The sequence below is a fragment of the Strix uralensis genome, chromosome 1, assembly GCF_047716275.1.
Source record: "Strix uralensis isolate ZFMK-TIS-50842 chromosome 1, bStrUra1, whole genome shotgun sequence".
NCBI lineage: Eukaryota > Metazoa > Chordata > Aves > Strigiformes > Strigidae > Strix > Strix uralensis.
The window spans coordinates 157,483,303-157,496,467 of NC_133972.1; the positions used below are offsets into that span (position 1 = coordinate 157,483,303).

At 35.3% G+C, this 13,165-nt stretch overlaps 1 protein-coding gene across 2 annotated transcripts in view; it reads right to left on the bottom strand.

Annotated features, from left to right (window-relative positions):
- Positions 1–13,165, bottom strand: part of CSMD3 (CUB and Sushi multiple domains 3) — a 759,152-nt gene that overhangs the window by 511,248 nt on the left and 234,739 nt on the right. The gene's annotated exons all lie outside the window — the stretch shown is intronic.

Here is a 13,165-nt window from a genome sequence, read left to right on the forward strand (position 1 = left end):
GATATGGAACAAGAGAGCTTAAGTTGTGCAGGCCACCATCTAAAACCATAAACCAGACATTTATTTTTCAAGAGTAAGTATCTTTTTTTAAATTCAGGGTACAAAGAAATAAGAAATACTCCATCACTTCAGTGAATCTGAAAATTAGTTATTAAAAGTACAAGAGGAGGGGAGGGGAGAGGGGAGAGGGGAGAGGGGAGAGGGGAAAGGGGAAGCTGAAGGGAAGCGGAAGGGAAGGGAAGGGAAGGGAAGGGAAGGGAAGGGAAGGGAAGGGAAGGGAAGGGAAGGGAAGGGAAGGGAAGGGAAGGGAAGGGAAGGGAAGGGAAGGGAAGGGAAGGGAAGGGAAGGGAAGGGAAGGGAAGGGAAGGGAAGGGAAGGGAAGGGAAGGGAAGGGAAGGGAAGGGAAGGGAAGGGAAGGGAAGGGAAGGGAAGGGAAGGGAAGGGAAGGGAAGGGAAGGGAAGGGAAGGGAAGGGAAGGGAAGGGAAGGGAAGGGAAGGGAAGGGAAGGGAAGGGAAGGGAAGGGAAGGGAAGGGAAGGGAAGGGAAGGGAAGGGAAGGGAAGGGGCTCTGGCTTTTGCAACTAAAATCAAATCAGCATTGACTGATGAATGGCTGCACGGTTCTTTTGGAAGGCACAGTCCTCCCCTCCCTCCTTTATTCAATTAGAAACTTTTGCTTCAAGTTCTCTTTAGCAAGGCATGTTTTTCTTTTTTCAAGTAGAAACAAATTTGACAATTTGAAATTCCTTATCAAAAAAATAATTTTATATGGTGCTCTGTGCTGAAATAGTGCTTCATTTTTATTTTAGTGTTAAGTGTTTTTTTTCCAGCTGCCTTATGAAAATCATCAGTTAGATGAATATGATAATTTTAACAAATACAAGTGACACACTCAAAACTAAGAGAATTAAATCAAAACAAATATCTCACCATCTAAATAAAATATTTTTATACTATTCCACTTCAAGTTGTGTCAACATATTCTCATTAGACATTTCAGTTCTTTAAATAGTATTTCTGAAAATAAATGTATTACATTAAGTGCTTGGATTATCACCAGTAACAGAGCAAAGGTTCAACTAGACAGAATAGCAGTGTCCTCTAAGCTTCTATTCTTTGCATCTCTGACAGTGTACATCCTTGTCCACAAAAGCAATTGCCCATCTGAAGTTCAAACCACTTCCCAAGAGATATTTTGTGGCTTAATGTTTGTTTCAAGATTTGGAATTATATTTTGATAGCAATAGGCAAGAGCACAGCTAGCTAAAATGGTAATGCAAATTAACAGTAAATTCAAGAAAGTAATGGCAAATCTCTGGAGACCAAATTTTTGTTCTTTGCTTCTTTGTCCTCATACAGTGCCTAGACTTAAATTTGAGTTCAATCCTGACTTGAAGCTAATGAACTGGTCAGCTCAGGCTGTGAAAATTAATGGGTTTTTTAGATGCAGAAGCCTATATTTGATTTCTGCTTATGACAACTAACCCAGGGAAACTGCATGTTTCATTTGATAGCCATCCCTTCTTTAACATATGATCACATTTTAATTTAAAGCATACTTCTCTTTAAAGAGCAATAGTCCCTTACACACTAAAAGCATTCTTAGTTCCCTCAAAGGGAAAGATTTCTGTTTCATTTTATGACTTGAGGAAAACCAAGGAGTAAGATGCTGTACAAATCTTCCCTTCTCCAATTTCTCTAACACTTGCACTTGAGGGCTGGGCAGGTAGGGTTGGTAAGGGAGGTTGCTAAGAGCCAATAAAACAACCAGGCAAGTATCAATAAATAGTTTATATGGAACAATCTTTCTTGTATAAAACTAATATTAGAGCTTTCATTCATTCTTTCCCTTAGTAGTCTGTTTTATTAAAAATGATACACTGACTAAGATGTGTGAGAACTTTGAAAACCACAACCAAGAAAACTCATGTTATCTAGTCCATGGATTTCAAAAATTTCAATTAAAAATTTAGCTAGAGATTTCGGTCTGACTTGGAGACTATATTCTTAACCTTGAGTTATGATCCTCCTTTTACAATGACTAGAAGTCCAGTTTTCTATGTTTTTATCCCTTCAAAACTGTTCAATGGGTGAGGTGTACAAGTGCACTTGCAGATGCTGAAAGGTGTTGAGTTTGTTCTAAAACCAATTCATTCATTCCTTCAAAGACAAAACTCAGGACATCTTATTCAGACTTTTTTAACTCTTATGCAGGACTGACTGAAATAGCAATCTTAGGGAAGCATTTCAGTTGTGCTCAACAATCACTCTCAAAATACTGTGGCAAACAGAGTAGCTTTTTCTGGCTGTTCTTTAGATTACAGATGAGATGAAAGCCTAAAGCTTAAAAACTCAACATGGAAAATATTAATTAATGCTAAATATCAGGCATTCTCTTGCCTACCTAAAGGCTTGGAAGACATTTTTTTCCTGTTCATCCTGTACTCAACACTAATTTTTCTCTTTATTTCATTAGTGTGTACACAGTTCCTAGATCAGAAGTAGTTATGATTTCTCCACATTATTATAGCCTTACCTTGAAATTGTGCCAGAGGTGGATGGGCAATGACCTTCTTAACACTGAAACATATTTCTTCCATTATTAGGGTAAAACAAATTTCTTTTGGGGGTCAGCCCTAAGGATTATGCTTAGTTCCACCATTAATCACTTCCAGATTTTCAGTTGCTTTAGTGTTGTTAGAGACAATGATCAAGGTGCATTTAGAGTCAACTGTATTCATAATAAAGCAACTAATTTATAAGTGATTTTTAAGTGAAAAAAATACTCCTTAAATAAATGACTAATAAGTTTGCGTAGGTATTATTTTGTGAGGAAGACTTCTGAAAGAGTAACAGTTCATAGGTAGTGTCCTTTCCATCTTTTCCCAACCATGCTGTCTGAAAACAGAGTATGTTTAAGATCACTTTCCTGAAAATTTCTGAAACTGTGCTAACGCCCTCTTTCTCTCAGGCACTAATATAAATGACAAAATGCTTGGCTGACACCATAGGCTATTAAAGTTCCTTCAAATACTTGCTTTAGAATGTTTTTATACTATGGAAATACACTAGCTGATCTTATTGCAGTTGGAGAACGTATAAAATCTAACATTTTCAAGCTTAATAAATTTACTCAGAATCATAGATCCAAGGAATCTGGATGGGATGTTAAAAAAAAATAAAAAAATAAAAATAGTGCTATCAGATTGCAAAAGGATGTTGTGAATGGATAAGGAAGTTCTTGTATTAGTATTACTTAGTATCGTAACAGTTAGTATTAGTTCTTGTATTACCTTTCTTTTGGTGTGTTGTCCCCCCACCTCTGCCCCACAAAATTGCCAGTCATTTCTGCATGAGCCTGTAAATACACCACTCCAAGGAATAATGGTTTTATACTAGTTGGTATGTAAAATCAGGTATTCTATGTAGACCTCTGACAGGCCCAAGCCATTAATACTATCCTTAATACAAAGTATGCAAAACATAGCCAGAAACACTACTTATGGTGTCTCTTTATTTATTTTTTTTATTATTAAACATATATTGCCAATTAAGAAGTACAGCACTTATCCAGGAAACTGAATATAACAGTTTAACCCTTGTTTCAGACAAAGGGGTGGGAATCCAAAAATGTCACATAACTTCATCATCCTTGACACCAGATGACATGTATAGAGGCAGTTTTGGTACAAATAGGTGTATTTATTTATGTGCACTTTTTACCATTCATATTACCAATGTAACATTCTGTGAAAGAATGAAAGTATTCATCAAGTCAGAATGAAAATGAAAAGTGTTCTAGCCTGCAAAGGTTAGAGTGTAGGCAGAAGACACAAAAAGGAGCCCTTAGCTCTCCAACTCTCTTCCAAGATCATTTATGCTTTTTTGACCGCCAAGTTCCCCCATGAATCTGGATTTTAGTAGTACACACAGCCTCTGGGACAGAGAGATTACAGTTCTGAAGATCCACACTAATCATTTGTCTAAGCAGAGCATCTTTGTTGGTTTGTGTTAATAAGGTAAAGACTCATTTTTATATCAATGTCTTATTCTCATTTATTTATCATTTTATTACCAAATAATTCTAATATCAAATTGGTAATTGTGATATGAAATTCTGACAGTCAGTAAGATCTGTAGAAATTTTCATTCCAGTGAAATCTGTAATTAACGCCAAAGCAGCAGCATGCTTCTATCGTTTATTGGCCAGTCAGCTGCTTAGCTGTTTTGCCAGCTGGTTAGACTGGTGCTATTTTGCTGCATGGCTGCCAGGCTAGCAATGGGCCCCAGTTACTCAGCTGTTGGTCTCACTGGGCCTTTTAGCTCTCTTTTTCTGATTTGCCACCCAGTCGGTATCAAAATTTTTTCTTCCGAACCACTGGAAATTTCATAAAGTTATGTAAAATACTAATATCCAAAATTTCACGCAAAAAAGCCCCCAAAACAGATGAATTTCCTTTTCTGGTTAGCTTTACTATATGGTACAACGTTCTACCTAGCTATTAAATTGCATTTGCACATTGCTCTGTATTGATTAAAGTGAGAACTGCACTATAACATATATTCAGCATAAGAGGCAGAAGACTACATGTTTTGATTAGAAAACATAAAATCTTTCTACATTGTCACTGTTAATTTCAGCATGAAACACACTTTCTAACAGCCATAAAGTGACCAAAGTTGTTACAAATGTAAGAAGTATACTTTAGTTTGATGCTTGGTTTTTGGAAGGTAAAGGTTTAATTAGCTGTCCTTTTTGGCACCACTGTTTCTCTGTATAATGCAATTACCTAATGATGCAAGACAAAATAGCTCTTTTATTTAAACTCTCACCCTGTAACTAATTGTTAAGCAATACAGAGGCAACAACCTTTCATTGCTTATGTATTTGAGAATAAACCTATTACTGGAAGAGGTCTTACTGAACAATAGAAACAAAAAATAAGGCTGTAAAATACATTTCCTAGCACCTATTTTGACTAGTATATATTCTGCCTGTAATAAGGTTTCTCTTTAATAATCACAAAAACGTATGAAAAATAAACTCCAACTTTATTGTCCAAGGCATGAGAAAACTTCACCCGAGCCATCTAACTATGCTCATGGTAAAAGACTAGTTTTATTTTTAGAATAGCTAATATCTAGTTAAGTTTACCTATCAAATCAATTATTCATTAACACATCCGTCTTTGACAGCTATAGGTTATAGTTAAGATTATTCTAACTAAGCTGATATTGTCTGAATTCTAACTAAATTCACAGTTCCTAAAATCTGATCTTTACAGTTCATGATGTCTATGGGCTTGTTCTCAGAAAGTAGATTTGCAAGATGACAGAATTTATATTGGCAACTGGCAGAAAATGATTGCTTATTCTGTTCAAATGACTGCCCCTCTTCTCACATCAATTTATCTTCTCAGTAAATTATAAAGCTGTTCACCATTACCATCATACATTGGCAGTCCAACCTACTTCTGTGCCAGCTACTATTCCAAGCATAGCTGCACTACATCATCTACAATATTTTCCTAAAATTCAAAGAAAAACACCGTATCAGCCATAAAGAAAATGCAGCTGTCTCATATTTTTTTATAGTTCAAAACAAGTAGCTCCCCCCCCAAACTGCACAGAATCCTGCATAGCAAATTTAAGTCAACAGACAGTAGGCCTCCCTTCTGCAGTTGTCTTTCATAAACTCTTAAAAATGTTCATGGATAATCTTCAGATCATTGGTGGTGAACCAGAGATTTGGAGTATTTCACCACTACGTATAGTCAACATTCACATTAGATAGTCTTTTATTTAATGTAAAATGCATTTGAAAAAAAAACCGAAGTGCTTACTGAAATAATGCACCTTTGTTGCTAATCAAGGGATTAGTAAAAGTGTAAGGCTATGCATGTAGATGTGTCAGTGAAGTTCCCATCCTTGGATCTTATTGGTTTGAAACTGTGGGTAAATGATGGTTTACAGAAGAAATAAGGCACTAACAATTTTGAGAATCAAAATTTTATTCTTCTTGCACTTCATTACAACATTATGCCTCCATCCCCTTCTTTTTTGCACTATTTAGGAGGTAATTTTCAAAAAATCACTCTGTTTTATGCTAACTCTGATCCAGTTAAGTCAATTAGTATTTTATTCTCCCTCAAAAATCTAACACGTAATTCCCACCTTATGTTGCAAAGTGGAACTCAGGGTTTGTTTGTTTGTGTTTTATAATAGCATAGTGCACATCCTCCATTTATTCCAGAGACATACTGACATATCATAAAATACTACACACTTTAACATTTGAAAGGCACACTGCCAACTACCTATAATCTTGAAAAGTACTTTAAAAATCCCTGTCATGTTCATGTACCAAACTACCTTTAAATATAAAAAGCCTTCTAAACCTATAATTCCTACAAACAGAAATTAAAACAGAAAGAACTGCCTTTTACTTTAAAACCAGGTGACAAATAAATGAGGATTAGTAGAAGACATAAATTATATGACAAAAATGCTTGATTTTGTAGAAATTTCACAGATATAGTATCCCTCATTCTTACAGAAATTATGGTCAAACTATTTAACAACTGCTTTCATTCACACTGCTGTTTTCTTTTTCATACATTGCTTATGTGCAATGATTGTCTTTGTCATCTAGTTAAGAAGTGGCTCAGAAGATTATTCTGGATTAGTCAGATAAAATACAGTGTCTAATATATAAACAAAAGGAGTAATTTAAACTTGATAGGGGTATGAAGACAGACAAAAAGTGCCCAGATTGCAAAGGTCCAGTCAAAGCCCAAAATCAGATCAGTGAAGAAATGTATAAAAACTTCAAGGAAGGATACAGACACTACAAAATATGCATATAAGGGGTAGGAGATAAAAAGAGTCAAATATGTATTCTTCACTCTATTTAAGTGCCTAATTCTATTTATTATGTTTGAATATGTATGAAATGGTAGCAGTATTTAAGCTTTGTGTGTTACTTATTTGTTTGGAGCAGAAATCAGTGACACTGAATCAGGTATTTTTTAATGAAGTTGATTTATATGTAAAACATGTGCATTTTAATTTTGAAGATTATTATCAAGTAACAAACATGGAAGTCCTGCTAATACAAGCCTTAGGCTTTAAATGTGTCCAAAAATATTCCAAATAGAAGTATTTTTGTGTGAAAAATATATAGCAGAGTTTTTCACTCAAAACTTTTAATGAAGCATATAGTTCCTACATTTCCTCACAAACCAGGAAATTCACACAAATGGAATTGATCAAAAAGGGAATTTAAGGTTGATACCCCATCCATAAGCACTGCTGAAACCCATTCTAATACCACCAAAACCTTAGGCTAACACAAACTTACATCTTAACATGACTGGTTGCATACACAGACCTCACCACTCATTCATATGCACTACAAAATTTTAAGGGCTTGTTTTTGTTCTAACTGCAGCTGTGTGGAATCTTTCTCATTGGTATTATTTGCTTGTTGAAATAAAACTGCTATATAAAAAGCAAAGTATCATATATTTTGATAAGGCCTACTGTGCATTATCCATGTGCATGTACATGCTAGTGGGGTTTAATACTTACATAGCATAATTCAAACACTACAAAAGACAGAAGCCTCCAGCCCCCTTGAAAGGAGAAGAAAGACCTACCCAACAGAACAGCACCTGACCAGTGACTTATGCGGTTTGGGTAAATTTTGGTCAAAATAGGGAGTAGGTGTATTAAACACAAATGTGAATTATCAACCACTTACAGCTTACTATGCTTCCTATATTTGTATGCAACATATACTCATTAACAAGGATTTCAAGCATCCTTTCCTTTGTTCTCCATGATTGCCTTGATCCCATAGAACAACAGCTCTTGTAACAAGCTTCATAATGAACATATTTTGTAAAAAGATCCACCCCACAATGTAGATGTAAGGACACTTATTTGTGGATTCAAGACTAAAACTCAGGTCTCTGATTGAATAAATCCAGATCTGTTTTGAAAGAACCAGATTCACACTAAAGAAGAAAAGCTGAAACTAACTGAATATTTAACACATTGCTTGATTTGAAAAATCCTGAAGAATTTAATTATTAAGTTAACATATCCCTCTTATTCCATCAACTCAGTTAGTAAGACATTTACATCGAGGTTCAGACATTAACCCAACCATTAACCTTTTGGTCAAACACCAAACAAGTAAGTTTTTGCATGACTAGACCTATCAATATCCTTTATGTTTCTAATTCCAGTGATGAGATTAATGGGACTTAATAGCAGTCATTATAAATGTGAATGTCTATTGCATGACTTTGGGTACTGGTCTTTTTTTTCCTCACTTCTTTTTTTCTTTCCTAGAAATGTTCTATCCAAATTATATGAAATAATTAAGAGCAAGGACACTGTGACATATATTGTCAAACAGCCAAAAAAACCCTCTTCTATCTCTTACAAAATCTATTGCTGTCTAAACTGAGAACTCAAGATCTGAATGTTGTTAAAGATCTAAAATAAATGTACATGCTAATAGATATTTTCAGTTATTTTTGGATAACCAGATAGGTCAACAAGGTGCATAATTGTCTGTAAATTGTTCTTTTGTGAAAGTATTTCCAATATAAATATTCAAGTAACATGAAAGTATTTTCACAGCCTTGGACTCGATGATCCTAAAGGGTCTTTTCCAACCTGAATGATATTGTGATTCTGTGATTTCCTAGAATTTTAATTGCAGCTTATATTTATGTAGCATTAACATATATAATATTGTTATATCTGTATTACAAAAAAAGACTTGATATATTTTTGTGACAGTAGCTATAGAACCTTTATATAAGTGGAATTTTTCATTTAATTGTATGTGTGAAACTCAAGCTGTAAGTGGGTATTAGGGCTGCTCTTGTGTGTGCATCCAGTACACTTGAGTCATTAATTTCCTGGGTGATACAGGAATTGACCATCCAGTGAGATAAGCCAGACTGGTTTGAGAAAATAGACTAATTCGGAAGGTAATTACAATATCAAAATATGCAGTTTCCCAGTTAATTCTTTAAATGATGAAAAGAAGAAACAACACGGTAAGAGAAAGATTAGCCTGGAAGTACAGCAAGCATATAAATTAAAAAAAAAAAAAAAAAAAAAAAGAAGAGGGAGTTGAGTTAATCTTCTGCATTGCCATAGTTCAATGTCCAGTCATAAGGAATGACAGAACACATCTTTCAGAGAAAGTAAACAGTACTAATTCTTGAAGGAAGAAAGAAGACAAAGACTTCTCTTCCTAAAGCCAGCTATTTCTCAAAGTTAAATAGGCAGCAGAAAAGTAAAGGAAAAGTGTGCAAAAGAAAAGTGTCTAATATAAAGTTCTGTTAGCAGTTTGAGGGTAATATATCACCCAAGTTTTAAGTGGTTACAAAGGCACAAGTCAGTGAAAGACCTAGTTCCTAAGGTCAGTTCCTGTAACATTGTAGAAGGACTGAGCATTCTATTTGACTGTGAATCAGGACACTGACAAGTTTGAGGCTAGATATAGCCTTGATTGTTTTTTTCCATATCTCAGAACTGCAGCCAAATGACTGACAAAAAACTATTTTTTATTTTTAGAACAGTAAATTACTACTCTTCAAATTTAACCTAATGAGCTATTTAGAACTAAACTAAGGTCTTAGGTAAAAACTCCACTGCAATCACTTATTTCTGATTTATAAAACAAACACATGAAAACTTAAATAAGCCAATGTTTGGGAAGAAGGGGGGAAATAATTCTATGGTATGTTATCTTGAAAAAGAGTACTGTAAAGTACTTTAACAATCTATTGATTAATTTTAGTGTTATTGAGCTAGAGGGATAAAAACAATTCACCCCATGACTCTTTTTGTCAAGTTCATTATGATACCTGGAAGACTGAAAAAAAGTCTTTGTTTTTAAAATGTCAGTGTCGAAATATATGAAAGTCCAGTCATGCCTTTACAACGTTGGAAAAAGTTCAATTCTGAAGTCTTATAAAGCAAGTCTATGAGAAACCACTGTATGATCATTAAGAACTGAACGAAGGTCCAACTGATGATTAATGAACGTTTGTAGTACTGTGGATATAAAATGTTGAAAAGTGCGAAGATTAAGAAATACTTTTTAACTTCAGAAGTAGATTGCAGCTTATAAAGCCAGATGTTCATATGTCAAAGATTTTCCAATTAATCTGTTGACTTGGCAGAATAATGAAGTATTATAAAAGGTAAAACAAAACTTCCAAACACACATACTCTCAAATGGTAGTCTACGATACAAGTAATGTGTTGTTTGTGACACAAGTGATAAACATAACACTGATGGACAATGTTGCTATCCCAGCTGCCTGAATGACTAGTAACTTAAGTTGCTGATTTTCATACAGATGTCAGGGACTTGGAAGGAGTCATTACTTGTATCTGTGATGCAAATACCTCATATACAAAGTGACCTCATGCTTACAACTCAATTTTCCTGAGCAGATCATACAATCAATATAAATACATATTAACTTCACCTGGGCTGCACATGATGGTTAACATATGGGTCTTTCCGCCACACAAGCTGTAGCAAGTTGCACAGCTCCTTGGTGTAACTGATGAGACTAAGCCATGGTCAGGGCAGTCAGCAAGGAGCAGAGGCAGACAAGTTTGAATGCACCACTGAGAAGACACAGCCCCATGTTGGGCAGGCTGTGCAGGTGAGGCCTCCCCCAAAGGGACTCATCCTGGTGACACAGAAGCTATGAAAAGGTGGACAGCAAGAGCTGCCCAGGATTTGTTTTCCTGCGTGTACTAAAGCAAACCTGTGGGACACTGTCTCTTTCAAGAACCTCAAATCTCTGAGGGCCTTGGCTGGAGACCTGAGGACCCTGGACAGGTATAAAGATAATGTGATTATCTGAGTGTTTTCCCTGGAATTCTGCACATTTCTTCCCTCCACTTTCACAGCTACTCTAAATAAGCCTCAACTGAATACAACTTGTATCTCACCATTTACTTCTTTGGGTAACAGGCAAACTGAATAACTGGGACCATTACCTCTGAGAGGATTACATAGTTTACCTCTTAAAATGTTGTCAACATCTTACTATTTCCTAACTGGCTGTTTTCTCCACTTTCTCTTTTTTTAATTCTATATAACAAATTATTATACTTATTATATTATTATATATACAAGTCTATTGCCCAAATAGGGGAAGGAAGCTTGTTCTTGAGTCTTTCTAGGAAGTGTTAATAAATGAACTAAACAAAAAAACATTGCACCTGGTACTACAACTTCATATTCAATAGACCATATATGCAATAGTATTGTATAGCTTGTTATACACAAAGTCTTCTTGGGACAGAAGAGAACACCCCATATATGGAGCCAAAATTTACTGTTGGTCCAACTAATGCTTTAAAGGACTAATAGACTAAATATCAAAAAGTCTCATTAATAATACTAGTAACTTCTTTAATTAAAGAAATATTCCTAACTTCTATCCCTTTTCTCTGGTGTTATGCTCACCCTTTCAGTGTCCCTCTGTTTCCTGAAATGACCACTTCATTCTTTCCCAGACAGGCAAGGAAAATATTTATTGTGAGTCATCAGTATCCTGAGGTCATCCCTGGAAAGATGTTAATGATGAAACTTCCCTTCCTCAATCTTGAATCATCTTTGGGCTATTTGATGTTTTCTTAAGAGAGCCTACTTTTTGCTCATTGGTTCCCAGCCTTCGCCAGCCCCAATTAACATAGAGGGCCAATGTGCGTTTCACAGAAACTGCCTAGGATTGTCAGACCTTTACCATACATGATAGTCACATAGTCACTTGACCAGTAGGCAATTGTCAGAGCTCAAACAAGCTAAAACCAGCTCAGGTTAAGACACCTCAGAAGAGTCCTAAAACAATCCCACTGTCAGATCAATACAAAGCCTGTGGCCGCTTCCCAGTAATAAGGCAAAAGTCATTATTTACTGGGCTACTAACTGATATGATATCAGTATTGCCAGATTCACACTAAAACTTGGAGGCATCAGAAATATGAAGGAAAGAGTCCTTCTCCCTGCAGCTAATTGTCATTTAACTTCTCTCCCTAATCCTTAATACTTCATGTAACTACAGTAGTTAAAAGCACATATAGGTATGCAATATTCAAACTGGTAAAAGACTAATTCTATTTTCTCTACAGTATAAATGGAAATCGACATGCAACTCTGGCTGGAGATGAAGTTTAAAATAGAAGTCAAATTACTCCTACTCTGTAGCAAAATTAGGGCCCCCATGGGTCTTATCAGAAAAAAGTACTTTTAGAATCTTAAAGTTTTGCTGAGTATCTGCCACTCTAGTTACTCATAGATATTAAATCCAAATGCAAATGTATCTTAAAAGAGATGTTCCTTAACATTAGAATAAAAATTCAAAATGCTGTCATATTAGGCCTGAGTCAGTTATGTTATTTCATCTTTTTTAAGGGAGATAATAAGACAGTGCAAGTCCTGAAACGCCTTTAAAGAACAACTCATCAATACAAAGTAAGAAGATAAAAATTAAGCAACTCAACTCAAACTGCAAGTGATCTTTTTCTGAGAGTTCACTCCTTCCTATTTCCTATTTTCTGCCTCTGAAAATGTATCAAGGTAGATACTGAAATCTGTCAGAAAAGGCTACTCTCATTTCATAATTTAAATATAATTGCTGTCAAGGAATCCATGCAGATTACTCAAAGAACCATTAATCTCAGTTAGTTTCCACCTTACTTTTTTTGAATTAATGTTTTGCTCAGTTACTTTCTGTGCAGCAATTTTCTTCTATATCTCAAACATCTGGTCTCCCTCTAGTCCTACTGAATTTATCACGAAAGACATTTACATTTTAAAATTGCTTACATTTATCTGTAGTGACCTTCCCTTCTTCTGCAATATATCTGTAAGCTAATAAATGTCTTAAGTCGATATTTTTGTAGAACTTTCATCTCAGAGTGCTTGACAAATATCTAGAAACTGCACCATTCTTTATTTCATTTAAAAAAAATACAAAGCATAAAGAGACAATCAGTTGTTTTCCACCACAAAAATCTAAGACAAAACTGGAAACTGCCAGGGCTGTAAGGGCACCTTCATGGCCCTGACTAGCCACACCTGGGGACCCTGATGACCTTCTGCCCTTCAACCC